We start from the raw sequence: 27,724 nt of genomic DNA, 5'->3' as shown, positions 1-27,724 counted from the left end.
TCCAGTTTTGTTTTTAGTGACTCCTCTGTGTATGGAACATGTGTGTTGTTGCTACTCTAGTTGGTGGTGTGAACCTCGGAGAAGGGACCTAAAAGTGAGTCAGACTGAATTTCCATGTAGTAGCCAACTTTATTGGGAGCATCAAACAGTATTATCCTCTGCGGGTAAGAAGAGTCAGCTGAGTGAAGTATACAATCACAAGGACAAGCCCCACAGGGCAAAACCGCGCTTTTCCATAGAGGCATCTGCTCCACCTGAAGCAGCACAAAAGCACAGTTCAGCAACAGTTCTGTAGTTTGAGGAAACTGAGGTCATAAGATGCTTGCCTTGTTTTCTTGTAGTTTTATCACTAGCACTCAGATTTCTCATATAACTCCATTCCTGGACTCTGTTATAACTGGATCCATCTACATAGGTATCTTGTGCTTTTTCCTTAGTGCTTTTTCTTCAGTTTGTTTGTCTTGTCATATTATAACTTATTATTATTCCTTAGATACCAGGGTGTTTTCCAAGGAGAGACAGATAGGATGTGGATTCTGATGGGAGGAGAGGTGGCAAGCGATTCAGAGGACTTGGAGGAAGGGAACCATAATCAGAATATATTGTATGAAGAAAATCTATTTTTAATAAAAGAAAGATAAAAAATAAATGTAAATAAAAGATAAATATAATGGATTGTACATGTTAGGTTGAGTCAACGTTAATAAATCAAATAACAGAAATTTTTCACTCCTCAAACTGCTTGTTGCCATGAAATCTTTTAGAAGCTGTTGAAGTAGAGAGAAGCCTCCCTGAATATCCTTGAGTGCCTGAGAAGGCCTGGTCTGGACAACCTGATTCTATAGCACATTGAGCCTATTCTTGATTGTGGTTATTTTGTAGCTTGGGTATTTTGTGTTTTAAATGCTGACTATGGTTCCTACTTAAATAAGTCACACATCTTCTCAGTACAAACAAAATGAGTTATTATTGCATGTTCTATTAGAAGGTGTATTTCAGCAGCCCTGAACAGTGATGTATCTGTTGTTTAACTCTCCTTTGGACTGCTGGTTTTATTTACTAGTTTGGTCATTAATAATAGAAATAAAATACTTTATGTTTTTTATTCTATTTTAACTTTTTAACCTCTTAAAATTATTCAGTAACACAGTATAGTAGTGCTGCCACTTATAATATTTAAAAAATCATAACTTGTTATGATCTTTTATTTAAAAGCAAACAAACAAAAACCTGTGCTAGGACTGTGGAGATAGCTCCTTTAGTAAAGTGCCACACAGGCATGCTTATAACCAGCAGTTTGGGGGAGGTGAGGATAGACAGAGCCTGGAGTTTGTTGTCAAGCCTGTCTAACATAATTGGTAAGTCAGTAAAAAAGGCTGAAAAACAAGACATGATGTTTGCCATGTGCACATACTTGCATACGTACAAATATGCTTATACATATATATATAACCTACATATACCGACAACAATTGCACACAGATATAAACTACACACATTTTTTAAAGAATATTTTTGCCTACCCCAATGTCATAAATATTCACTCCTATGTTGCTATTTATAGGATTTTACCTTCAGGTTCTGAGTATCTACTTTTTATTAATTTTAGAAGTGATATGAGGTAATAATATGAGTACGTGTGTTGGCTCTTATAAAGAAATCAGCTGTGATTCCCCTAGGGATTGTCTGGATTCTATAAACCACGTTGTAGAGGATCACCATCTCATCACTGTCACATCATCTAAGCTGTGAGCACTGCCTGCTTTTCACTTATTCAGCTCGTTAAACATTTTGGGCTACATAAAGATGATATCACTGCATTAGTTAACAGCCCTTTTGTTTCATTAATTCCTAAGTATTGTTCTGGTTTTATGCTGTTGTGACAGAATTATTGTGATTTCATTTCATATGTATCAAATGTGAATCAATTGATTTCATGTTCCATAGCTGTATTAATCAGGGTTCGCTACAATAACAGAGCTTATAGAATGAGTCCCACTATATATCCATATATATGAGAGTTATTAGAGTGCTTACAGGCTGTGGTTCAGCTAATTCAACAATGGCCACCTGTGAAGAGAAGGTCCAAGAATCCAATAGTTGTTCTGTCCTCAAGGGAGAATATCTCAGCTAGTTTCCAGTATACTGTAGAAGTGAACTCTAATACCAATGAAGGGATGGACTTGTTAGCTAGAGAAAGAACAAGCAAAGAGTGAACTTCCTTTTCCATGTCCTTTATATAGGCCTCCAGTTGGTTTAACCCAGATTACAGGTGTGGCTTTTTATCCCAAAGATACAGATTAGAAACTGAATCTTCTCATTTCAAATGGTTTAATTAAGCAAAAATCCTCACAGGTGTACCCAGCCATTTTGGAATTTTAGTTAATTCCAGATGTAGTCAAGTTGTCAACCAAAATACTCATCGCAATAGCATTGCTGAACAGTTATTGTGAGATTTTTAGGGGATTCATTAACATTTTGTTCATATGACAGTATGTCTGGAAATATGATTTTCTTTATTCTTTTGAAAACTGGATGTCATTTATTTTACTCCCAAATATGTAGACTAGAATCATTAGTAGAAATTTGAATATAAGTAAAAGTGAGCATCACTGCCTTGGTCCCAGTCTTTGGAGAAAAGCATCCACTGTCTTAGAGTATTGTATGTTTACTCACATTCATAGGCTACTGACAGAAGACCAAAGAAACAATTCTACCTAAATCTATAATGACAAACTGGGAGATTACTCTGGTTACTTATAGGAAACTGAGTACGAGGTTATGTACAGGAACACAGGTGTCTCAAGGACAGCCGCCTCACAACAAAAGCCAACCCCACTGTGGGTGATGACTCACAAAAGCTGAATCAATAGAGTTCCCTTAGCTTCAGGCAGCTTCAGTAAGGAATCTCCTATCAGTTGTGCAAAGAGAGCCTCAAAAGCCTTGGACTTTTTGTGAGTTTCCTGATCCACCTGGTTGCTGGGCTTCTTGGATCTTAAGCACTTTCCAACTCACTTCAGGAATAAACATTTCTCTTTGAAAGAAATATCTACACTATAAGTCATCTTATACTTGTAGAATAAGAAATATCTACACTATAAGTATTATTCATACCTTAGGACTCAATCTGTGTCTCCTGCGGATGTTCCATGAAGCTTAGAGGTGTAAACATGATGGTCAGGTCACTTTTTCTCTGATGCTACATCTTCAAGTTCCCTCTTTTAAGGGATCTTCGATGATAGGAAAATCACCTAGATATCCCAGGTTAGTATCGCCTCAAGGTGTTTAACTTAATTACACCTGTGCTGACTCATCATATAATTAACATAGGTTCAGGGTCCAGAAATAGTAATTGAACATTGAGTATGGGCTGTCAGTTCAATTTGCAATATTAGGTTTCTAATCAGTGGACTTAATAATGTTCTAAAATAACATCATTAATTCAGTATACACTAGGAATCCCAAGGACGTTTGCCACTACCTTTCACTATCACTCTGAAGATAGGCATTAAGATTATTCATATTCTTTGGAAAATCCATCTCAGTGTTGTTATTCATCATGACTTTGGGGCACAAGTGGTGAAGACTAAGGTTAAAAAAGAATTGACCTCATGGAAATGGTTCATTTGGTGAGAGTCACAACTCCATTCAATCTGATTTCTTTGACTCTAGGCTCATATTTAGGTTTAGCTAAATGTATAATCTAATTCTTGGAATGCATAAGGAATTCCTTATACATAACTCCTCCCACTTGTGGATTTACCCATTCTCTTATTAGCGGTATCTCTTGTCCATGATCTTGATTAGCTTTGGAGGCTGTCCTTATGGCAGAGACCGGTGCTTTCTACTCAAAATAGGCAGCATTCTGGTGGGTGATGATGTAAAGAAGCAGGAGACAGAAGGCTTGGCTTTCTCTTGTTAATCTGATACACATACATCACTAGACTCTGAGGAGATGGAAGCTGTTAAAATACCAGTCTACTGACTACCATTTGCTTCATGCATCCCTTACACACCATGTAGCTACCTGGGAGCAGCTTATAAAAATGTCACTTTACTCCACATGTGCATGATTGTGCCACAATACAAGCTTGGATTTTTATATTAAGTACACAGATTTTTGTCTGTGAGGGACTGTTGATCATCAAATTTCCACTTTGGATGGATTCTGAAATTGGCATTTTAGAACGATTTTACTCATGGAAACCAACATTTTTTGTATACTTTGTATACTATTGTCAAAAATACATGAATATAACTTATTTTTACAAATTTTCTTGGTCTTTAAACTCTAAATCATTCTGAAATGTTTTTAAATACTGAGGTAATAAACAAATTACCTTTTCTCTTTTTTTTTTCTTTTTTCCTTTTAGAGAGGAAAGAGATTATTTCATCTTATATCTTACAGTACGTTATGAATGATAGTCAGGACAGGAAATCAAACATGAACTTGGAAGCAGGAATTGAAGAAGAAATCATGAAGGAATAGAATTACTATCTGTGCAGACTGATTTCTTATTCCAGCTGTTCAGGGATGGCAACTGCAATAGTAAATCATCAGTCAAGAATGTGTCCCATAAGTTTGGGTATGTTGTGGCTTCATTTTCATTAAATTCTAAAAAGTCTTTAAGCTTCCAGGTTTATGTGGGCTTTCTGTTGTTTTTGTTGTTATTAAAGACCAGCCTTAGTCTATGGTGATCTCATAGGGTGCATGGGATTATTTCAATCGTCTTGTATCGCTTGAGGCCTGTTTTGTGACTGATTATATGGTCATTTTTTGAGAAGGTACCATAAGTTGCTGAGAAAAAGGTATATTCTTCTATAGAATGAAATGTTCTATAGATATCTATTAAATCCATTTGGTCCATCACTTCTGTTAGTTTTACTGTGTCTCTGTTTAGTTTGTGTTTCCATGTCCATTGATGAAAATGGGGTGTTGAAATCTCCCACTATTATTGTGTGCAGTGCAATGTGTGCTTTGAGTTTTAGTAAAGTTTCTTTTATGAATGTGGGTGCCCTTGCATTTGGAGCATAGGTGTTCACAATTGTGATTTCTTCTTGGTAGGTTTTTCCTTTGATGAGTATGAAATGTCCTTCCTTATCTTTGTTGATAACTTTTCATTAAAAGCTGATTTTATTGAATATTAGAATAGCTACTCCAGCTTGTTTCTTGGGACTGTTTGCTTGGAAAATTGTTTTCCAGCCCTTTATTCTGAGGTAGTGTCTGTCTTTGACACTGAGGTATGTTTCCTGTATGCAGCAAAATATGCAGCAAAAACTGGGTCCTGTTTATATATACAGTCTGTAGTCTGTCTTTTTATTCAGAAATTGAGTCTACTGATGTTAAGAGATATTAAGGAATATTGACTGTTGCTTCCTTTTATTTTTGTTGTTAGAGGTGAATTATGCTTGTCTGGCTATCTGCTTTTAAGTTTGTTAAAAGAAGATTACTTTCTTGCTTTTTCTGGGGTATAGTTTCCCTCTTTGTGTTGGTATTTTCCATCAAGATATTGTGTATATTTGCTTTTGTCATGGAATATCTTGTTTTCTCCATCTGTGGTAATTGAGAGTTTTGCTAGTAGTAGTAGGATATAGTAGTCTGGGCTGGCATTTGTGTTCTCTTAGAGTCTGTATAACATCTGTCCAGGATCTTCTGGCTTTCATAGTCTCTGGTGAGAAGTCTGGGGTAATTCTGATAGGTCTGCCTTTATATATTACTTGACCTTTTTCCCTTACTGCTTTTAATATACTTTCTTTGTTTTGTGCATTCAGTGTTTTGACTATTATGTGACCTGAGGAATTTCTTTTCTGGTCCAATCTATTTGGAGTTCTGTAGACTTCTTGTATGTTTATGGGCATCTCTTTCTTCAGGTTAGGGAAGTTTTCTTGTATAATTTTGTTGAAAATATTACTGGCCCTTTAATTTGGGAATCTTTACTCTCTTCTATACCTATTATCCTTAGGTTTGGTCTTCTCATTTTCTCCTAGATTTTCTGCATGCTTTGAATTAGGACCTTCCATTTCACATTTTCTTTGACTGTGTGTCAATATTTTCTGGGATATCTTCTGCACTTGAGCTTCTCTCTTCTATCTCTTATATTCTGTTGGTGATGTTTGCATCTATGACTCCTGATCTCTTTCCTAGGTTTTCTATTCCCAGGGTTGTCTCCCTTTGTGATTTCTTTATAGATTATAGGTTCTATTTTTATTTTTAAATCTTGGGTGGTTTTGTTCAATTCCTTCACCTGTTTGGTTGTGTTTTTCTGTAATTCTTTAAAGAATTTTTGTTTCCTCTTTAAGGGCTTCTAGCTGTTTGCCTGTGTTCTCCTGTATTTTTTTTAAGAGAGTTATTTATGTCCTTCTTAAATTCCTCTATCATCATCATGAGATGTGATCTTAAATCAGAGTCTTACTCTTTTGGTTTGTTGGTGTAACCATGGCTCACTGTGGTGGGAGAACTGGTTTCTGATGATGCCAAGTAGCCTTGGTTTCTGTTGCTTGTGTTCTTGCCCTTGCCTCTGGCCATCTGGATTTCTCTGGTGTTAGCTGGTATTGCTGTCTCTGACTATGGTTTGTACCTCCTGCTAGCCTGTGTATCAGTACTCCTGGGATACCAGTCCTCTCTGGGATGAATTTGGTTGTAGAGAGCAGTGGCACAGGGTCAGCTCCAGAGTGGAGACAGAAACCTGAAGGTTCCTGTCCAGGGCTGCTCCTCAGTTCCTGTGTCTTGAGGTATCCTTGTGAGTTTCTTGGAGCAAAAGTGGTGGTGTTACCTGTGATCACAGATGTGCAGCACTTCTGGGAGGCCCACTCTCTCCTGGTGGCATTTGGGTATCGAGTGCTGTGGCATAGGATCAGGTCTGGGTGCAGATGGAAACCGAAAGCAACAAATTACCTTTTCAAGCATATAAGACTAACTAGAACTAAGTGCACGCACACGCACGCACACACACACACACACACACACACATATACACAAACACACTTACCTCTCTTGGTTCCAATACTGTTTTCTGTGTTTTAGAATTTGAACCAGACTTGAGTGATTTTTCTTTTTTCAGACCTTACCCTTTTGTGATTCTGCTGAGAGCACAAAGAACCAACAATAACTTACTATATGTCATAGCATCCGGTTGTATTTTTAGAAAATACCCAATAGTCTGACAACAAACATTTCTGTGGTTGATTCTAGCCATTTAAATATGAAAACAATTAGTGGGCATTTGCAGAGAATATGATAAATGGGAGTTTGTGTGTATGCCAAGTTTTCATTGACCTGCGTTCAGGAACACTATTATAACTCAAGCTCGCCTCCCAACTTGTTTAACTGAGTTGATTTCCCAGTATTTATGTGGGCAGGTTGACTGATGAGTATGACTCCGGTGGAAGCTCAAGAGTCCCTTTCTATTTTCCCTCCTCCACGTTTCATATTCGCACTGATTCAGATGTGGGCCTTGTGCACTCAGCCGTCCAGTTAATATATCCAGACAACAAAGCAATAACTTTCATGATTATGTGAATTGTAGAGAAAGAATCAAGAAGTGCTGTGAATAAACTTTGCTGTGGGTATAATTTTCTTCTAGCCCTAAGTAATAATACTTTGTATTCTGAATAGCTCTATCACATATCCTGGTCAGTCCTTTCTTTAAACTCAGTCTCTAAGTCAAGCTTGATATTAATATGGAGGTAATATCATTATCCATATTTTATAGATGAGAATTTAAAACAGAAAATTTGGATGGATTGTTCAAGTCCATATTTTCTATCTTAGTCCCTTGTGTACATATGATCAATTAATCACTGTTCATTAGCTTGTCTATTTCCTTAAATTTTGAACATTATGAAAGAGCCTATCTCAAAGTCCTTTTTCAAGATGAATTTTCCCCCAAATTGGGCAGACTCAAATCAAATAAGATAAAGAATAAATACTTTGGCAATTAAAATCATGTAGGCATCAGCTAGGATATACTTTCCTTTGGTTGATCTTCTAGCACTTAGACCAGCAGTCTGTGGATGGCACTCTAATTTACACTAAACTTAAGCTCACTATAACAGCTCTTTCAGGAATGATTATAAACCAAATGTTGTCATTCATCATGCGTCTCAAAGAAATTTACCAAGTATTCAAGGGGGAAAAGATACATCCTGCATTCATGAAAAAAAACTTACCTGTTCAAAGAGAGTTTTGTCAGTCGGATGGTTTGGCTGCATTGTCCTCTACAGGTGGTTTTCTCAGCAGGGAGCTGCTACTATAATCTCTAGGCTGTTTGGGGTCAAATAGCTAATAATGGAAATCTGAAAATATTTAGAAAACACTAAGCTTAAATAAAAGATGAGGTGGGTGCAAGCCCTGCAGGCCCAAGCAGAAGCTCCTTTGCCTAAGAAAATGTGCTTGCACAAGTGTGAGTGTGTCTATACATGCATGCAACCGAAGTTTATTGTAACATAAATATTTTTATAATCATAAAATGTATTTTGCTATATTGCAAAGAGTAATCAAGGTAAAGATTACATGCAGAACAGATAAATTCTTAAGCTAGTGGAAAACAGTAAAGAATTACAAAGAACTTCTCTCTCCAGACAAGTGTCTAATTAAACCAAATAAAAAAACACATGGATCTCTGACTTCAAGATTATAAAGCAGCAAAATGACAGTTTTTCAGCATTTCAGACCTACTGACAAAATTCATGTCTAGAGAGATCATTATTTAAAAGAACTTACCATCTCTGTTATTTCTACCTTGAGATTTCCTAGAAATGTAACAGGGGAAAAAAAAAGGAAGCATATAACTGTTTACTTCAGTTACTGATATAAAGGCTAGATGGCAACAGGGCTCAAGTTCTGACACCAGCAGCAGTGACTTTAGACAGTACTATGAAGTCACATCAATTCTTACCACACCGAGAACTTGTGGGTGACTACTAAGGCTTTCTGTATTTTGAGAAATGGTGAACCCACAGAGAAGGAATGCACCCAGATAATAAAAGCCAGGAGCTTGGTTTCTTTCCTAGTGTCTTTTGTGGTAGCAGTCAAAACTTAGAGAAGCTGAGACAAGATGAGAGTTGGGGTCTTCTCTGAAGCTGTTGTTCACCCTGTCATGCATGTTTCTTTTCTCTGTAAGTTGTTTACAACTTAGTTCACTACTTAATGATGGCTTTGAGCACTGAAGACCAAGATGCACTAATTATCTTTACATCTAACAATCCATCTTGAAAGAACCACTTATCTCTTTCAGCCCTCACTAATGTTTGTGTTTCCTATATGTGTCTTAAGAGGGTACTTATATAAAATTTTCAAATGGAGAAGCTTTCTGATTTTTTATTTATTTAGTGGTGTGTGTGTGTGTGTGTGTGTGTGTGTGTGTGTGTGTGGCAGGCATAAATGTAAAGGTCCAAGGACAAGTTTGTGGAATCATGCTTGCCTTCCACTTGTGAATTTAGAGAATGCTACTCAGACCCAGCAGGTACCTTTATCCCATAAGCCATCTAATTTACTTTCTGGGTTTTATTGTGTTGTGTTGTTTTGTTCTGTTTTGCTTTGTTTTGTTTTTTAACCTGATAAAATTGTTAAGCAATTCTACTTACCTATTTAGAAAATTATTAACTTGCAGAGTACAAGTGACATGTCTTCCCATACAGTAAAAAAATGAGTTATAAGCAACTTAAATTTGGCAAACAGTTAAGAAAGGTGGAAAATAAGACCTGTCCTAGTTTCACTGACACTAGTTCTACCAAAGGCAGGTTCTCTGTAAGGACACGGGTGTCTTAGTTTGCACTGCATTGATAGCAATGGGAACTAAATACATGGGGTTCATCTGTATGGGCACACCCACTACAAAACTTGTATGATGGGAAGTCTGGCTTTTTGATTGTAGGACTAAGAGAATAATGACTGGGGTGGCCCTGGCATATTTGATGCTCCTGTAATTCTAATGTGGATTCTTTATTTATTAGAATACACCATGACTTTCCCCACCATCCACTCCTGTCTGAGAAGAATAAGTGGACTAAGTCCTTTCAAAATCTTTTCCATCTCTTGCATTACTCTGTGTATTTTATGCCAATGGTGTAATTGAACTGTTTTGTTCTATTCTCCTAGGAGCCTCTTAAAGCATTTGACATTTAGTATTATGTCTCCACCACTCTCCCCCCCCCCCATATCACATGACTCCATTCCTGGGTTGGTAGAATATATTTTGCCAATTTAAATCACACTGTACACATATCACACTGTTCCTTATCAAGTGAAACATTCTTTTTCTTTGGGTCCTTAGTCATGCCAACCTTTCAGGATCTGTGACAGGTATTGTCATCCTCCCTGCATTCTTCCTATTCCTTTACTAACGGTGCATTGTCCTTGGATTGGATGCCTGTATGGGTCTACTCCTAGTTATCTACATTAATGCCATTTGTAACTTAGTAATTAACAACATTTTAACTGAGCAAGTGCATTTTACCTACATGAGTTCCATAATGAGACAAAGTCAATGGCACTATAGCAAAAGTTAATGAAGCAGAAGTTCATTACCCAAAGCCCACAAAAGCAATTAGGATAATAAGGGATAGGTTGAATTCTAAGTATGGAAATCCTAAATTACACTTCCAGGAATTGATACACTTTAACGTGATGTATACACATACATGTGTGCATGTTTGTATGTGCATATGCCTTACTAGTCCAAGCATGAGTCAAGGTGTAACACATTCCATTAACTTCACACACACACACACACACACACACACACACACACACACACACACACACGAGGGCAAGTATCACCATTATCAAAATAAAGGGTCATGAAATCAATTTTCCCATTAATTCTTTTCATTCCTAAACCCTCTAATATTTTCCTAGTAAAAACATAGAAAACAAAACCCCTCAACATACTCTACTGTTTCCTGTGGGGCATTAATGATGTGAAGATGCTGGCGTATATTTGAGAGTAAGGAAGCCTTTCTCAGTTCTTGGTGATCTTGACTCACAGGGCTATGGTACTAGAAAACTCACCCTCTAAAACCGCCCTGAGCCAGTGGCCTTCAGGTTCTTGACTCTTGAGTTTGCAAAATGAAATTCATGAAACAGAATGGGTGAGTTTTAGACATTTCCTGTAGATACAGAGACAGAAGCCTACGAAGGAAAGAAGCAAGGAGAGGTAGATCAGTTGGAACTTCTGTACTGATGGTTGTGGCTTGTTCCAAGGAAATAGAGAACCATTAGAAGTGCTAGACTAGGGGCTTTTGACAGCACATCGTCAGTACTTAGTTGGAAACTTGGTGAGACACAGGGAGAGATGAGCTGGACAGCCCACTATTGGCATCCAGGAGGTGTCCAGCTGCCCAGTCTCAGTTCCAGCTGGGTCCTCCCATGCAGCCTCTAGGCAGAGGTGCTTATTTGGGGTAACAGATAACAAGGGAACAGGAGCCAGAGCTCAGAACTGCTGCTTGAAGTCCCTCCCCTTGCTGGCCTGTTTTTAGCCTCACTTCTCATTTGCTACATTGTATCAGTATAAACATTGGCTTTACTAAAATTCATTCACATCATGTTGTTTACAGATTTTTTTGATTCTACTTCCAGTCCTACTTAATAAAATCTTTATAATACTGATCCCTAACTGACATTGATCGACAGTGGAGCTGCTTATTAAAGTGGCCGTTGCTATTTATATTTAGGCCTTACTCATTTCCTTAGCACACTCAACTGGAGGAACTAACTATTCCTCTCCCTCCTCCACAGTTTCCAGTTCTCTTTCCCAGTTCTCTGTCTGTCTGTCTTCCCCCAACTCGATTCCTCCTGCTCCCCTTCCGAACTTCTCCATCATCCCAGTTTCCTCCCTCCATCCACCCCAATGTCTATGTTATTTCCCTTTCTCAGTGAGATTCAGGTGTCCTCCCTTGTGCCCTCCTTGTTACTTAGTTTCTTTGGTTCTGTGAATTGCAGCATCGTTATTCTGTATTTTATGATTAATATCCACTTATGAGTGAGTACATACTAAGTATATATTTCTGGGTGTGGATTACCTCACTGAGGGTGATCTTTTCTAGTTGCATCCATTTGCCTGCAAATTTCATGATGCCATTGTTTTTAATAGCTGAGTAATATTTCACTGTGTAATTGTACCACATTTTCTTTATCGGTTCTTTGGTTGAGGGACATCTAGATTGTTTCCAGTTTCTGGTTATTATGAATAAATAATATCTTTTATTTATTACAAATAAATAAAAAAAACAACTGCTGGGCTGGTGAGATGGCTTAGCAGGTAAGGACACTGCTTTCTCTTCCAGAGGTCTTGATATCAATTCCAAGCACCTACATATTGGCCCTGACCATCTATAAAGGGATGTGATGCCATCTTCTGTCATGCAGGTGTACATGAAGACAGAGCATGTATATTAAACATTATTATATTAACATTATATTATTATATATCTTTAAGCATAAAAAAGAATGTCATGAATAAAGCTTCTATGAACATAGTGGAGCAAGTGTCACTGAGGTATGGGGGAGCATATTTGGGGTATATGTCCAGGAGTGGTATAGCTGGGTATTGAGATAGAACTCTTTCCAATTTTGTGAGGAACCACCAGTGATTTTACAAGTTTGCATTCCCACCAGCAATGGAGAAGTGTTCTCCTTGATCTACATCCTCACCAGCATGTGCAATCAAAATTGAGTTTTTGATCTTAGCCATTCTGATGAGTTTAATATGGTCATTTTGATTAGCATGTTAAACATTTCTTTAATTGCTTCTCAGCCTTTAGACATTCCTCTGTTGATACTTCACTATTTAGATAGACACCCCATTTTAAAATGGGTTATTTAGTTTCCTGAGTTCTTTGTATATGTTGGATACCAGCCCTCTGTTTGCTGTATATTATTACCTTTATTGAGTTTAGATGTGCACCCTGTATCGCTGATCTCTCCAAGACTTTTATCATAAAGCTGTATTAGACTTTGTCTGAGGCATTTTTTTTTTTTTTGGCAGCTAATGGGATGTTCAAATGTTTTTTTTTCCTTTCAGTTTGTTTATATGATCTAATTACATTGATGGATTTCATACATTGAACTATGAAAGATACTTATTCAAGGTGGATATTTTTATGTGTTTTTAAGTTCAATTTTATTAAATATTTTTGCATCAGTGTTCATAAGTGAGATTGGTCTGAAATTCTCTTTGGTGTTTGAAACTTGTGTGGTTTAGCTATCAGGGTAACTGTTGCCTTATAAAATGAATTTGGCAGTGTTCCTTTTCTCTCTATTTTGTAGAATAATTTAAGGAGTATTAGTATTAGCTCTTCTTTGAAATTCTGGTAGTATTCTGAACTAAAACCATCTACCTGTGAGCTTTTTTTGGTTGGGTTTTTTTTAATGACTGTCTCTGTTTCCTTAGAAGTTACAGGACTATTTGAAGTGTTTACCTAATCTTGATTTAACTTTGGTAAATGGTATCTATAAAGAAAATTGTCCATTTCCTTTAGATTTTCCAATTTTGTGGAGGCCAGGTTTTTTGATATAAGACCTAATGATTGACTGGATTTCCTCGGTGTCTGTTGTTATGCCCTCTTTCATTGCTAACACTGTTCATTTGGTACTCTGGCTCTGCCTGTTAGTCACTTTAGCTAAGGGTTTGTGTGTCTTGTTGATTTTTTTTTCAACTAAATAACTCTTGGTTTTGTTGATTCTTTATATTGCTCTCTTTGTTTCTAATTTATTGATTTCAACACTGACTTTGATTACTTTCTGCCATCTGCTCCTCTTGAGTCTGTTTGCTTCTTTTTGTTCTAGAGCTTTTGGTTGTTTTTTGTTGGTGGTGATAATGGTGTTTAGTTTTGCTTTAAAAAATAGAATAGGAGTTGGGAGGGAAATCTTTGGTCAGAATTGGGAGATGAAGTTGTGAGGTAATTATGATCAAAATATATTGCATGCAAGCAATGAAAAAATGAAAATATTCTTTTGTAAAAAGGACAGATCCTGTTTCTACCACTTAGAGTATTTGAAGTGTGTTTTACATAGGCAGAGAGCACACAGAAAGTATACTATTATGCCTTTTCATAGAATTATATTGGTTATAAGATATATGCATATGCAGAGGTCTATTGATGTCTATGCCTGTGAGTAAGTCACTTATCACACAAGCATGGAAATGTGAATTTGGATCGTAGGACCCATATAAGGCTGGTTGTAGCACATGTCTGTAACCCAGCATTTTACAACACAATGGGAGGTAGATATAGGACAGTACCACAAAGGTCATAGGCAAAAATACCTGACATACGCAAGATGGAAGATGAGGTCCAATCTGTGAAGATGTTCTCTGACCTACACCTGTGTGCCAAGATACTTTAGTGCCTTTACACACACACACACACACACACACACACACACACACACACATACACACACACAGAGAGACTTAGGCATATATACATAGTTTAATTTTTAAAGGCATAATGATAGCATGATAAATGACATGCATATTTATCAATAATTGAGGTGGGGTAACTTTGTCATGCCAGTCAGTGTTCTCTAGCAAACTGAAAACAAATTTGTTACCCGAAAGTCAATAATTATATTTTTACCCACATTCTTGTCAACAACAAATGTCCATCTTCACTTGGCCTGGTCTGAGCCTTTGTTATTCGTTTGTTTGTTTGTTTGGTTGGTTGGTTGGTTGGTTGTTTGGTTGGTTGGTTGGTGTTTGTTTGTTTGTTTGTTTTGTCTTTTATGTTCTTGAGATCCATTACACTTTTAAGAACATATGACTGTCACTGATTGTCACACATATCTTCCCATCTTTGTCCTCTTAACTGCTCCTGTGTGCACAGAGATTTACGGAATATAATCTTCCATCTGCTTTGTATGTAAATTGTCCTTTGGCTCATAGAGTACCTGACATAGAATTGTTGCTGAGTAAAATTTTGTCAGATGAACTGTCTACAAAAACATGTCTAATGTAACACGACTGCCAAACAAGCACAACTGGCTAGTGCCACCTGGCTAGTGCCACCTGGCTTATTCCCCTTCTACTCCACCAACAGGGTTGAGGTGGTCCTCATCCCTCTTAATGCTACAAACCTTTTATTCAGTTACTCATGTTATGATGACCCCTGACCTTAAAATTATTTTGTTGCTACCTTGTAAAGGCAATTTTGCTAGTGTTATGAATTTTAATGTAAATATGTGGTATGTGTCCCTCCAAAGGGGGTCACAAACCACAAGGCATCATTGGGGTACTTAGACCAAACCCAGAGAGGCTACAGACAGGGAGCTCCTGGGATGTAATCAGACAGTATCTGAAGTGAATCTGAAGTTATATCCTTTTTGTGGAATAATGTGAACAGCTATTATTTTCCTCAGAGAGCCTACACATCAAACATCTTATATATCTAAAAATGTTTTCCTTTAAAGTCATGACTTTTACATATCTAGAAAGTCACTCATCAAGAAGTAGGGTCAACACCTCAGTCCAATAAAAATCATGATTTCTGCTCTTAGAGTCATTGTCTTACAGGTTATTCATAGTTCATGGCCAGTACCATGAAATGGACAGTTTATTTCATGTCCTAAAGTCTACAAACTAAGTTTTCTGAATCCCACCTTATCTGTCTGTCGGTCTGTCTGTTTATTGATTTATTTTGGCTCTTGGGGTCTTAAGGTTTTCCCTTGCTCCTAAAAAGATATAAATTTTCATTTCCATGAATTTTCAAGTATATATTAAGTCTCTCTAAGGGTCATGTATCTTTAAATTGTATATTTTATCTAGTTGCCTTAATCCTCTTTCTCTGACTGTGAGCCCAGTTTGAAGGGAGAAGTGGGTGTGATTACATGTTTTATTAATTGGTAGGCATTGATTCACTTCCCATTGCTCAAATTCTCACATCTCTGGAGTTGAAATGAAAGGGAAGTTGGTAGCACAAGACTTTATAGTGGGTTCAGTAGGGTGTCTATATTGTGCCTGGTACAGAGAGTGAAAAGTACACAGTGTTATGGTGATGAGTGTGATGGATACTCAGAATGCCATTCTGCACCTAATCTAAGAAGGCTCTCATCTAAATGACTATCTAATATTCTAATGTTGATGACATTCTTAAATGTTGACTGTCGGGAGCCAGAGAATAAATGTAGTACCAAGAATTCTGCAGTGAATTCAGGCCTATATCCTTAATTAAGAAAAGTTAACAGTGGAAAATCACTTCTGAGTCTTATACATAGGAAATTGGATTTCCTGATGGGTAATTTAAAATACTTTGGGAGCATAAATACACCTGGAGCACTTGAGCTGTAAGTCGGTGACTCAGAGAACAAGGGCATACAATCCTGAAATAAGCAACAGCAAATGGCCACTTAAGCTCTTAAAAGCAAATTGCAGAAAATAAATTAATTCTCTTAAATATGCATGAACCTTCTGAGCGGGGAAGGTACTGAAATGGGGCTGAGTGGTTTTCTTTGTTATGTGTGTTCAGAAGTATTAATAATACCCCCATTTGTGCCATATACCTTTGAGTAGAACAAGTCCCAGAACCTTTTGGGTTTTTTAAATTGTTTCTCAAGTAATTCACATTATAACTTGGGAAATTCTGCTGAAAGAACACATTGGCCTCATTGATTTGGAAATGTAGAGTGAGTTTATCATAGTTAGGATCCCCAGGGGAGTGGAAGGTGGCTCTGACTACATTGTTAGAAGAGAGCTTTACAAAGGCTGACATAACTTTGCAGAAACTTCTTCCAAGTTAGAAACTTCCCAATAATTTTCCATAAAATATGATTTAACTAACTTCTCTTACACACTGTGGAAAGCAGTTTACGGTCTAAGATTCCTTGTGCTCAGTGTAGACTACAGGGTATGTTTAGAATGTTTATCAGAATTATTACTCAATTATTTCTAGCCCTCGTCAGATCTTTTCATTTTCGCTATGGGAACCACAGACACTAAAATTCTGGTATTTTATGCCCTTGCATACTTAAAAGCAAAGTTTATGGCTATATAATTGAATAAATAAAGGGAAAGGGGCCAAGGGGAGGAGGCAGAGATGGCAGAAACAAAAGTGGGAGCAGATTATCAACAAAGGGATGATAGGACTCCAAGCTGTCTTCTATGTACGAGCTTGGAGGAGAGCAACTCGGGGAAATGGCTTCTGCGTAGCATACACTGATTCTTGGGGTCACTTTTCTTGATGGCTGCATTTCATTTTGATGCCAAGGCAGTGAAGAGGAGCTTGGCAGCTGAGCAAGGACTGGAACCAAGGAGACATTCACTATGGGCAGATAAGGCTTAGGAAAGAAATTGGCAACCCTGCTTGAGGACAAAAATAGCCAAAACCATTGCCAAGGGCCATCACATGAGGAGAGCAAGAATATAGACTTGATTTTTTCAAAATGTGGAAAAATATTAAATCTATTCCATCTGTTGTGATGCTGTTAGTCTCTGTCAGGTTCCTTTGCTAAATAATTTCTATTTTGCCTTGATTCTGTAAAGAAGGTGGAGTTGGGCAAATTTTTCTGTTGTGTTTTAAAACAGATCTACTGACATGAATATTCACATGCAGTCTGCATAATGGTTAACGTGTGTGTGTGTGTGTGTGTGTGTGTGTGTGTGTGTGTGTGTGTCTATACTTGAATGTTTCCACTTATGCAAAAGATTCATTTGTAAGCTTTATGGTTCTTTTCTTTGTGGGGAAGATGGCTTGTCCTCGACACAAACAGCCTACAGAGATGACCCACTTTGAGCAGCTATAAAGAGAAACAGAGGCCCATTTCCAGAGCCAGGGGCAGCATTAAAACGGTCTCAAGTGTCTGTATGGCTGACTCGTGCAGTAGAAGAGCTGGTAAAGGAGAATGCATATAAAAGTATAGGTGGGATCCACTCAAAGAGGGTTTCATTGTTGCCGTTTTGCTTTTTGTGACAGAAGTCAGGGTTAGCTCTACAGAGAAGGGATGGAAGTTTTTAAGCAGAAGGGAGAGATGATCACCTTTGTACTTTAACAGATATGACTCTGAAATGATGGTATGTGCTAGATTAGAGAAAAGGTAGAGTCCATATATTTTGAATGGACTAACTCAGTTCTGTATTTATCTGAGTAAGCACTCCTTTTCAGTACTGCCTATTATCTGAATTAATTCTCAGAGGAAGTGATTATCAAAAAGGAAGGATATAGTTGAAACATTTTTTAAAAGATAGTCTCAATCTCTCTTCTACAAATCATTCTTTTTATTGTGTACCTTCCTTCAACATCTACTACCGTCATCCTCAGTGTTTGTGTAAAGGATATTTTCTTCTTTAGTTATTATTTATGATATCATTTGATCCAACCCTCCACCACTAACACAGCCTCTCAGTTCAGCCTTCAGAGAGCCATGGTTATAGGCCTAAGCTGTTCATGGCTTCAAACGTTCATTTCTGTAATCTCGTTTATCCTATTGTTATGTCTAAACCTGATAACACTTTAATGCCAAACACTTTTCTTCAGAACTAATGTGATTTAAAGTACTAATGTAGTTCTTCGGTCGTTGAAGCATCATCCCATTGCCTCCCACCCCTTTCCTTATCTCTGTGTATGTTACAGGACTTAGTATGGGTAGGTTACTGGTTACTTATGGGGTCACTACATATAGCTGCTTCCTTAAAACCCTATATCTTAAATTGAAAGTCTATCATGAATTGAAAATCTGGATCTTTAAGAACTTCAGTGATGAAATACTGTCACAGCTATTGCTACATTTCTTTTTCTTAATTTGCTTTCTTAATAACTCCCTGAAATGCTTCTCTAATCAATACACATGATCTCTCATCAAAAGTAGAATTCCTAATTCTGAGCCCAAACAGTTGGAGGCCAACCAAATCAGGATCTTTAATAAGGTCTTTATAAGGAACAACCATCAATCATTCCTCTCACCCCCTAGTTCTGCATATATTGAAAGTTTTGATCAAAGTTTTTGTACCAAAAATTACCCTTTTAAGAAATTTGAATAGTATACATATTAGTACACAGTATTATCTAATCAAAATTTGATTTGTAACAGTGTATCTGCTAATAAATTCATACTTTTAATCCTTCTAACAACTTCAAAATTGGCTGATAATTACTATAGAATTAGAGGCTCTAATTTGTACATTGATAATGTGTTTCCAATCATCAGCCAATGTAACAAAAATAATAAATTACTCTCCTGCCTTTGCCGGGATTGTGATAGACATCTGATGAATAGACTATCAAACTTTCCCCCAAGTGTTAGAATCACATGCTCTTTCTCAAGATTCATTGCCATGTTTAGCACTGTGCTAGTCAAGGCCAAGTCTTGACTGTCAGTGTCTTTACTCAACTCCTCCCTGTGTCTAAGAGAGCCTCATCAGTATGGTCACCATTGACAGCAAAGGTTCTTGAGAATCAAACAAATATAAAAGCCACACACTTGGCCAGGTAGATTGCCCCACATTTACAGTAGGCATCAACTACCTATGTAGCCAAACAGGCCTCCAAAAGAAGATTCTAGTGCCTTAGTATGTCTTTGCTGATGTGTTTTAAATCTGTGCAGTAGGAGTAAATAGTTAGCTTATCAAAATGGTTTTTATTTAAACGTTTTCTTAGATTGTAAAGTACTTTGCTCAACAAATGTTCCTAGATCCTTTCAGCTTGAAAGTAACTGTTATTTAAAGTAAGCACAACACAAATGCTGTTATACTGACATCAGTCACCACACTGTGTTCCTGACACAGTCCACACATTTCTAACTATATGAGCCCTATTTTTTTTTCTGTAAGAAATAATGACTAGTAAGGATTATAAGACTATGAACAAAAGAGTAGTGAGTACAGTCAGGTCAGATACTCTCTGGGTATTTTCTGTGTGTTGTTTCATGCAGGCCACAGTGTCAAGTCCTGTTTTGCATGTGTGGAGATGAGGTGTTACGATGCTTTATTTCCTGATACTTTGAAATGGCATCAAAAGCTCATGTTGAAGACTTAGTCTCCAGTTGAAGATACAGTAAAGAGGATCACAAGAGATCTAATCACATCATCCCCAAATTTCCTTCACTTCACCTCTCACACACTCTCCTTCCTTCCTTCCTTATTGCCATAAGGAAGATAAAGCTTCTTTATGAAACTTTCCTTGAGGTGGGTGTACTGGGTTCTGATGATGTCCAGTGTGGGGTCTGTAACCCTATAGGTGGAACAACAATATGAACTAACCAGTACCCCCAGAGCTCGTATCTCTAGCTGCATATGTAGCAGAAGATGGCCTAGTCGGCCATCACTGGGAAGAGAGGCCCCTTTATCTAGCAGCAAACTTTATATGCCCCAGTACAGGGGAAAGCCAGGACCAAGAAGTGGGAGTGAGTGGGTAGGGGAGCAGGGCCGGGGGTGGGTATAGGGGACTTTTGGGATAGCATTTGAAATGTAAGTGAAGAAAATCTCTAATAAAAAAATGAAAAAGAAAAAGAAAAAAAAAAGAAAGAAAGAAACTTTCCATTCTGAAATTCTGCCTCATCTCAAGCTCAAAGCCATAAGCCACTCGCCATGAACTCAGGAGCCAGTGATCAACCTCTACTCCTTCAAATTGTTTTTCTTGAGTAATTTGTCATCGTAACAGAAATGTAATTAATATATCTATGATCAAAAAGACATTATATGATCAAGAAAGCTGGGATTGTTACTCTGGCCATTTACTCCAAAGCACTTCCTATTTATACCATCTCCTGTCTGCAGTGAACAAAAATCCTCACCAGAGTTTTCTTTTTTAATGTACACAAAGAGAATTTGGCAAAGAATAGTCTATGACTTTCTAACTAATTAGTACTCAGGTAAGAGGTTTTGTCTTACCTTTTTTCCCCTACCTCTTGAGGAAGTATTTTTTATTGGATATTTTATTTCTTTACATTTCCAATGTTATTCCCTTTTCCAGTTTCCCCTCCTCAAACTCCCTATCCTATCCCCCGCCTGCTTTTATGAGTGTCCTCCCCAACCCATCCACCCACTCCTACCTAACCACCCTGGCCTTCCTCCATACTGGGCATCAAGCCTTCACAGGACCGAGGGCCTCTCCTCCCATTGATGCCAGATAAGGCCATCTTGAGAAAGTATTTTTAAAGTCAATTCAGCTATGATAGCAGGGTTCTCAACCCTAGGTGTAGTCACCTGGAATCTGTAACACAGAATGCTGCCACATCCAGTGCTGCTTTGGAGCTTGTCTCTCACCTCAGCAAAAGACAAAACTGTCCTGTGTTTACTTGTATGTTCATACAGGGACACAGGAACACTGGACACATGGGAGAGGCTGCCCAGATAAAATCACCCTAAGCTTTCTAGTAATGGGACCACTGAGGAATCTTGAGCCTTTAATTTCTTCATCACATATAATTTGCAGAACCAAATAATGCACCAAACATTTTCAAATGGAGCTTTGTAAAACAGCCTAGGGGTCTAATGCATCAGACCCATATCTTAATGCCTTGCTTATGATGTGAAAAGTCATAAGAGCTGTGTGCCTGGGAAGTCCCTGCTTATGTGCAGGCCTAGAAGTGGATGTCTCCATTAGAGAAAGAGCTTCTCTTACGGTTATAAGCCAGAGATGGGAAGGAAACGGGCACTCACATTTTCTATAGCAGCCTAGTTCTCCAGCTGTGGTATATACCACATGCAACTCCTCTGTAGACTTTGACAAAGCGAAACGATAAGTGTCCAGGGAGGAACTCAGCCCTGACAAGTATACACAAGTAAACATGACGATTCCTGTGCCCATCACTGAATTACTACTTGCCAAGAAGTGGGCAAGTTGATTATCTCGTTTCTGTGATTACATGCAGGTGCAATTATGTTTCCATCTACAATAATTAAACTTGTTTAATTGCTTTCACTTCTTTTCTAGAAAACAAAACAGACTATATCACCAAATGACTCTTCATTTTAGAAAAGAAGTGATCATTTAGGACATAAATCTAACCCCACCACAAAAAGAAGGAAGGGAGGGAGGGAGGGAGGGAGGGAGGGAGGGAGGGAGGGGCTAAGAAAACCTTAATTTCTTCCTCCCCCAATTTTGATGTCTTTTGTTGTTTTAAGAATCATAATTGTTTTGTTCCAGTGAATTCATTGCTTTGGTAAGTGATCTTTTTCAAGTTGCAAAGTAAAATTGATATGGTTGCTAACTTGATTTGCTAACTTTTCCCTTTCTACATGCAGAATACAATTATTATTTTTTTTAACGTAAGTACACCCAGATACATTTTCAACCCCCACTATTTAGAATTGTGTTACAACATGGGATAACAGAATCTTTGAGGTCATAAGGATAAATATTGCCTATAGGGTCACAAATTGAGGAAAATCATTGTTGTTTGTTTCCATGGGTAGTCTATTGAGAACCTCTTGTACATGTCAGGGGAGACGATGGAATTGTTTTTTGGTTAGAAGTTGCACCACCTATCTTAGGGTTTCATTGCTGTGAAGCGACATCATGACCATAAAAACTTTTATAAAAGAAAATATTTAATTGGGGCTGGCTTACCATTGAGGCAGGCTAGGGTGACTCCACGGCAGACTTCAAATTGGCAGTCTAGAATATTAGGCCTTAATCTCTGTTTCCAAGAAGGTAACAAGGCAAGTCTAGGCCTCAGAAGCTGGCCTGAGGAAAATTCAATGGGTTAGCAGCAGTTTCCATACTTCCCCAGCAACAGTTTCCAGCTCCCATGTCCCAGCAATAGTTCTGGAATGTCTCTAGAGATAGAGCCAACAGATTAAAAGAGAGGTCACCTACCCTGCCCTGGAATTCCCCTAATGTGATTTAAATTGGGCCTTCGAGTTCACTCTGTCACTTCCATGTTGGAAGATGGTAGACCCCAGCATGCTAAGACTTTTACAGAATAAAACGTTCTTTGCTTTTGCATACTATTTGAATCCTGGCTATCATTCTTCATCAAATCATGGACCCCCTACACTATTTTGTGGATTTAGTCAATTATCATCAGGGCAAAAGCATGACAGAGTGCAGGCTGGAGAAAGAGCTGAGAGTTCTTGATCCAACAGCAACAGGAGACTGTGTACCTCACTGGGTATAACTTGAGCATAGGAGTCCTTTAATCCTCAGCCCATTTCCTCCAAGGGGCTACACTTACTTCATAAGGCCACACCTCCTACTAGAGCCACTCCCTTTAGCCACACATCCAAACACATGAGTCTATGTGAGCCTTTACTATTCAAACCACAACACCCTCACCCCAGAACTGCTGGCTATGGATTCAAGGGCTATTGAATCAAAAGAGTTGATTGGAAATGGCTTAATTGAAATATGGCAAGGAAGATGCTATAGTCAGAGTGTTGAATGGTTCAATGTCCCCATCTGCAGACATTGTTAAGATGTGCACTCAAACCTGAGACACAGAGAAAAGTAACAGCATTGTACTGACAACTTGTTTGTGAGTGTTCTTATTCATGTTGTTATATGCTGGATTTTTTTAGAGCTCTGAGTCCCTGTTGGCTTCTTTTTGGCATCTCAACATCCAGGTAATTGAAAAGTAAAATCTCTGCAGTCAGCTTGAGGTATTAAGGGTCAGAATTGATACATTACAGCCTTCTTGTCCTTCTGTCCAAAGTTCCACTCTGCTTTCTCCTCATCTTGACATCTCCCTGCTTCTGGATGGGAAGCATCTGCCTTGAATTGTCCTCCACTCTTGATTCCTGCACTGTGCTTCTTGGGCCACATGGGCCTTGAGCATGAGAGGCTTCTTGAAGCAATGAGCTCTAAGGAGAGGATAGCAAGAGGGCATCTCATCTCTTCCCCGTCAGCTTTTTCACCTAAGTGGCTCAGACAAAGGTCAAGAGAAATTAACTGTCTCCCATGGTCTGGGTGACTGTCAGCTACAAAAGTTCAGCAGAGCATCTTGTTCAGAGCAGAGCACAAATAGAGGGCAAGGACTGTAGGGCTTGTTTCCTTTTAGCAGTGCACCTGTGCCAAGAATGCCCTTCATTGAATAACCTTTGCCTTGATGGTCATAATGAGTAACTGTTAGTCTTGCCCCAAACTGTTTATAAATGGTTTACCTACAAAGAATAATGACTACTTAGCCTTCACATATTTTGTTGACTTGAGATTTGCTAGAAAAATAAAAAGTCAAGAATTGGGGGAAAGGTACACACTGGTTCTGTGGATCCACTTGTACTATTTTTTTCTTCTTCTTATGTCGCCATTAGTGACATCTGCAAAAATGCTAAACAGTCATCAATACAAGATGACATAAAAATATGGGTTTTGAGACTAGAAGTATTGTTGACCTTTGTATTTCCTCAGTGCTTGGGCCAGCGTGCACGTCTCATCCTACCTTGGCATCCAAGCCTGGTGTAAAACAGCTCTATCTTCACCCCTTGTCTGTCACCTTCAGCACACATGAAACTTGCCTCCCTGTAGAGTGTTGCTTAACTTCCTGGGCCAGACAGTGCAATTTAAATGCCAGAAAAAATGTTCATTTGGTACTGTGAGTTCAAGTACTCACAGTAATGCTTCATTATCTTTCATTCTATCAATGAAACTTTTTTCTGACCTTGGAAACTAGCATCGGACTACACTGAACAACACACTGAAAGCTATACCACAGAATAAATAGAATCATTTTAGCAGCCCAGCCTTTGTGGGACATAATCCATTCTAAGGAAATGTTTAATTACATTGCAGACTGGAGTTGTGGCCTGCAGTTGTAAATGAGAGCTGCTGCTGCTCTCAGAACAGACATGGGTTTCATAGAGTACAGAATGATGCTTAACTAAGCTAGACAGTGAAGGCAAGACTTAGGAGCAGGGGATCATTGCTGGACCTGTAGTGCCATCTACAGAATACACTGAATAATGTCGACACCAGCTCTCGTGCTCTTCAAGTAGCATTTCTCCAAAGAATTGAGATGTGTACATGGTTAGAGTTCCTGTGCATGCAGTAATACCTTGTTACTTAGTTTTATATGTGTATATATGTATACATCTATGTATGTATATATGCTTATAAATGTTGTGTTTCCATATTTAAATGTCTAAAACGACTCCTAAGGAAATGAGTATTGCGTTATATTTTATTCTGTATTAATTTGATTGCCTACTTTTCCAAGACTTTTCTTTGATAACCCTTTTGAGGCATAGTATTTGACTTCCTGGTTACTTCAAATAAAGTCAGACTGTGACCCAGTCTATTACTGTGCTCTCCCCTTTTAGAGTAACTTCACAGTTCTTAAAAAGAACCCTTATCACTTACAACTCCAACAATTCAGAACTCATTCTATCATGTATATTTAATGTTCTTCTATGTTAATGAGTTTCTCTGACGACTTGGAGAGAAAAGTACCTCAGAGCAAGAAACTGTTAAACGCAATGGATGAATGTTTTTGAATAAAGCTAGTTGTACAGATGATGCAATCTTATGGATTAAGTGCTGAGCTAGCATGGTGGCTTGAGCAGGTGGCAACCGGGTTGTCATTCACATTCTTGTTCCTCATCCTCCTCCATCTCTCTTTGGTAAACTCTTTTACTTATTCATCATATCCGCATATTATACAATGGGAATTCTGCTTTTGGGCTGTACAAAGGATGCTAATTCCCTGACCCACCTCCAGAGAGCTTAGCATCTAGTAGAGGAGCTGGGACCAGTTTATAACAGTGCAGACGACTTTATGCACAGAATAAAGTGATAAATGAGGTGATGGAGAAGAAGCGCTGAAGTCATCAACTGAAAAGAAAGCCTTGCCTCATTTGTTTCTTAGAGTGCAAAGGCTAGAGAAATATTTTGCATTACTAAGCCTTCATTACTTTTCCAAAATATCTTGCAGCATGCTTAATAATGTATTAGGAAATCCTCATAAATAAGTAACTTAGATGTCACATTCACAAATGTGTGAAAAAGAACAGTTTTTAATTTTTTCAGCATACTTCATTTTGCATATTACCTCCAAGAGTTATATATGTATACATATATATATATACATATATATATAGTTATATATATATAGTTATATAGTTATATACATATATAGTTAGATGTATTTATAGAATTGATATTTCATAAATCTCATTATTCCTTTAGATATAATACTTAACTGTAGTTGAAAGTATTAACCCATATCCATTGCTGTAAAATATCTTTAAATGGAGTCTAGTTTCATAATATATCTATGGTAAATGCATTTGACAACCTATAAATATAATGTTTACAAAAACAATTTTAAATTATACAATCTCAAATTCTAATCATGTTAGACCTTGCACATAGACATTGGAGTTCTTTGCAAATGGCCTGTTTATTAATGGTTATTGTGTGAGTTTCCAACCATGTAAGAAAATCCACTTGGCAAACGTTCAAACCATCAGGATTAATTTTCCTTTCAAACAAGGAACATTTTGAAATCCAAGTCAAGAAATATGTTTCTGTGGTGCTTGTTGGATAAGCAGTCACAATGTTTGTGTGTGTGTTTCATATGAAGAGCGTGAAAGTCCTGTGGGAAAAGAAAGGTTCTTTATATAAGTGAGGAGGAAGACCAATATATTCAAGGAAATTCCCAGCCTGAAGTATGTATATAGGAAATCACCATGGTTTGAGAGGACTTCATGGTTTAGATTTGAGTTGAGCAGGACCATATCAATAGTTGAATACAAGAAAGGGGAAGTGAGGGTCCCTGCCAGGGTATGTCAGAAATAAACATGTGAGCTCATTGCAGTCCACCTTCACCTTTTCCTTGAAACATCTTGGAACCTAATTACTACACTATCAGGTTAAGGACAACCCTAGCAGGCATCCAAGCAATGGCCATCTTGGTGCTATTTCTATGTGACAATCCTTAGGAGTGCAGAAGTTTCAGCATAGGGAAGACCAGGTCCAAGTGTAGGACCGAACAAGCTAGCAAATAGAAAACTGCAAATAGCATTTTGCAGTCTTTTCCAAGTTTGCAGTTGCTTGAGGATTTTGTCTACAGAGATACAAACTGCAACCATTTATTTTACCTGAAGTACAAAAGAAATGTATTTGTTCCAGTATAACCTGGCAGCTAGTCACCCCCCTATTCCATAGAATAGAAAGCAAATGAGCAGGTTAAATACTTAGTGGGAGGTAAACAGAAATCAAACCAGTGTGGCCAGTGAGGTGTGAAGCTTCATGTGCGTGCACATGTGTACATATGCATATCTGTGAATGGGCATGCATCAGGCACTCCCAAATTGTAGCAAAATGGGAGGTTTTTAGCCTCCTGTTGGTAATGTTATAATCCTCAATAAGTGACAGTTATAAATGAATGTGTATGAGGTTTGAGAGCTGCATTAATTTGTGGGTATAATAAAAAGTCATTTGTATTCTGTTTAATGCTATGTCCAGAGTTCTAGTAATAGGTTCTCCCTAGAGCCTGTGTCCTATTGAGCCACAAGTCTGTGGCCCCCAAAACTGTACCTGGTATGAGTTCCATCTCTCAAAACTCAAAGAAACTTCTTTTTCCAACAAATAGCTACTAACACAGAGATGCACAGCTGGTCAAGATGCAAAGAATAGGAGAGTGTGGTGTGTTCAGTTCTAAATGGGAAATCTATTACACCATCACCACCTCCTAAGACTCAGGCATTATTGTGATAGATGTGGACAGAAAGTATATAAGAGGCAGTTGTGATGAATGACCCAAGGAAACTGTGTTTTCTGACCACAGCAGGGCAGTTGTACATAGGAATTCATAGTGGCTGTGGCAGCATGTACAGAACCTGCACACACTTAAACA

General features: G+C 38.0%; 1 protein-coding gene and 1 long non-coding RNA gene across 5 annotated transcripts in view; one reads left to right on the top strand and one right to left on the bottom strand.

The window, feature by feature from the left end:
- The window catches only part of Tpk1 (thiamine pyrophosphokinase), a 328,217-nt gene that overhangs the window by 247,258 nt on the left and 53,235 nt on the right, over positions 1 to 27,724 (top strand). The gene's annotated exons all lie outside the window — the stretch shown is intronic.
- On the bottom strand, positions 110 to 8,441 carry Gm38800. The gene is made up of 5 exons (XR_003956426.1): positions 8,170 to 8,441; positions 6,990 to 7,083; positions 6,774 to 6,860; positions 2,038 to 2,190; positions 110 to 617 (listed from the first exon to the last, which is right to left on the bottom strand). It is a non-coding gene; the product is annotated as a predicted gene, 38800 (long non-coding RNA).

Source organism: Mus musculus, chromosome 6, assembly GCF_000001635.26.
Source record: "Mus musculus strain C57BL/6J chromosome 6, GRCm38.p6 C57BL/6J".
Lineage (NCBI taxonomy): Eukaryota > Metazoa > Chordata > Mammalia > Rodentia > Muridae > Mus > Mus musculus.
This window is presented reverse-complemented; position numbering and strand designations above follow the sequence as displayed.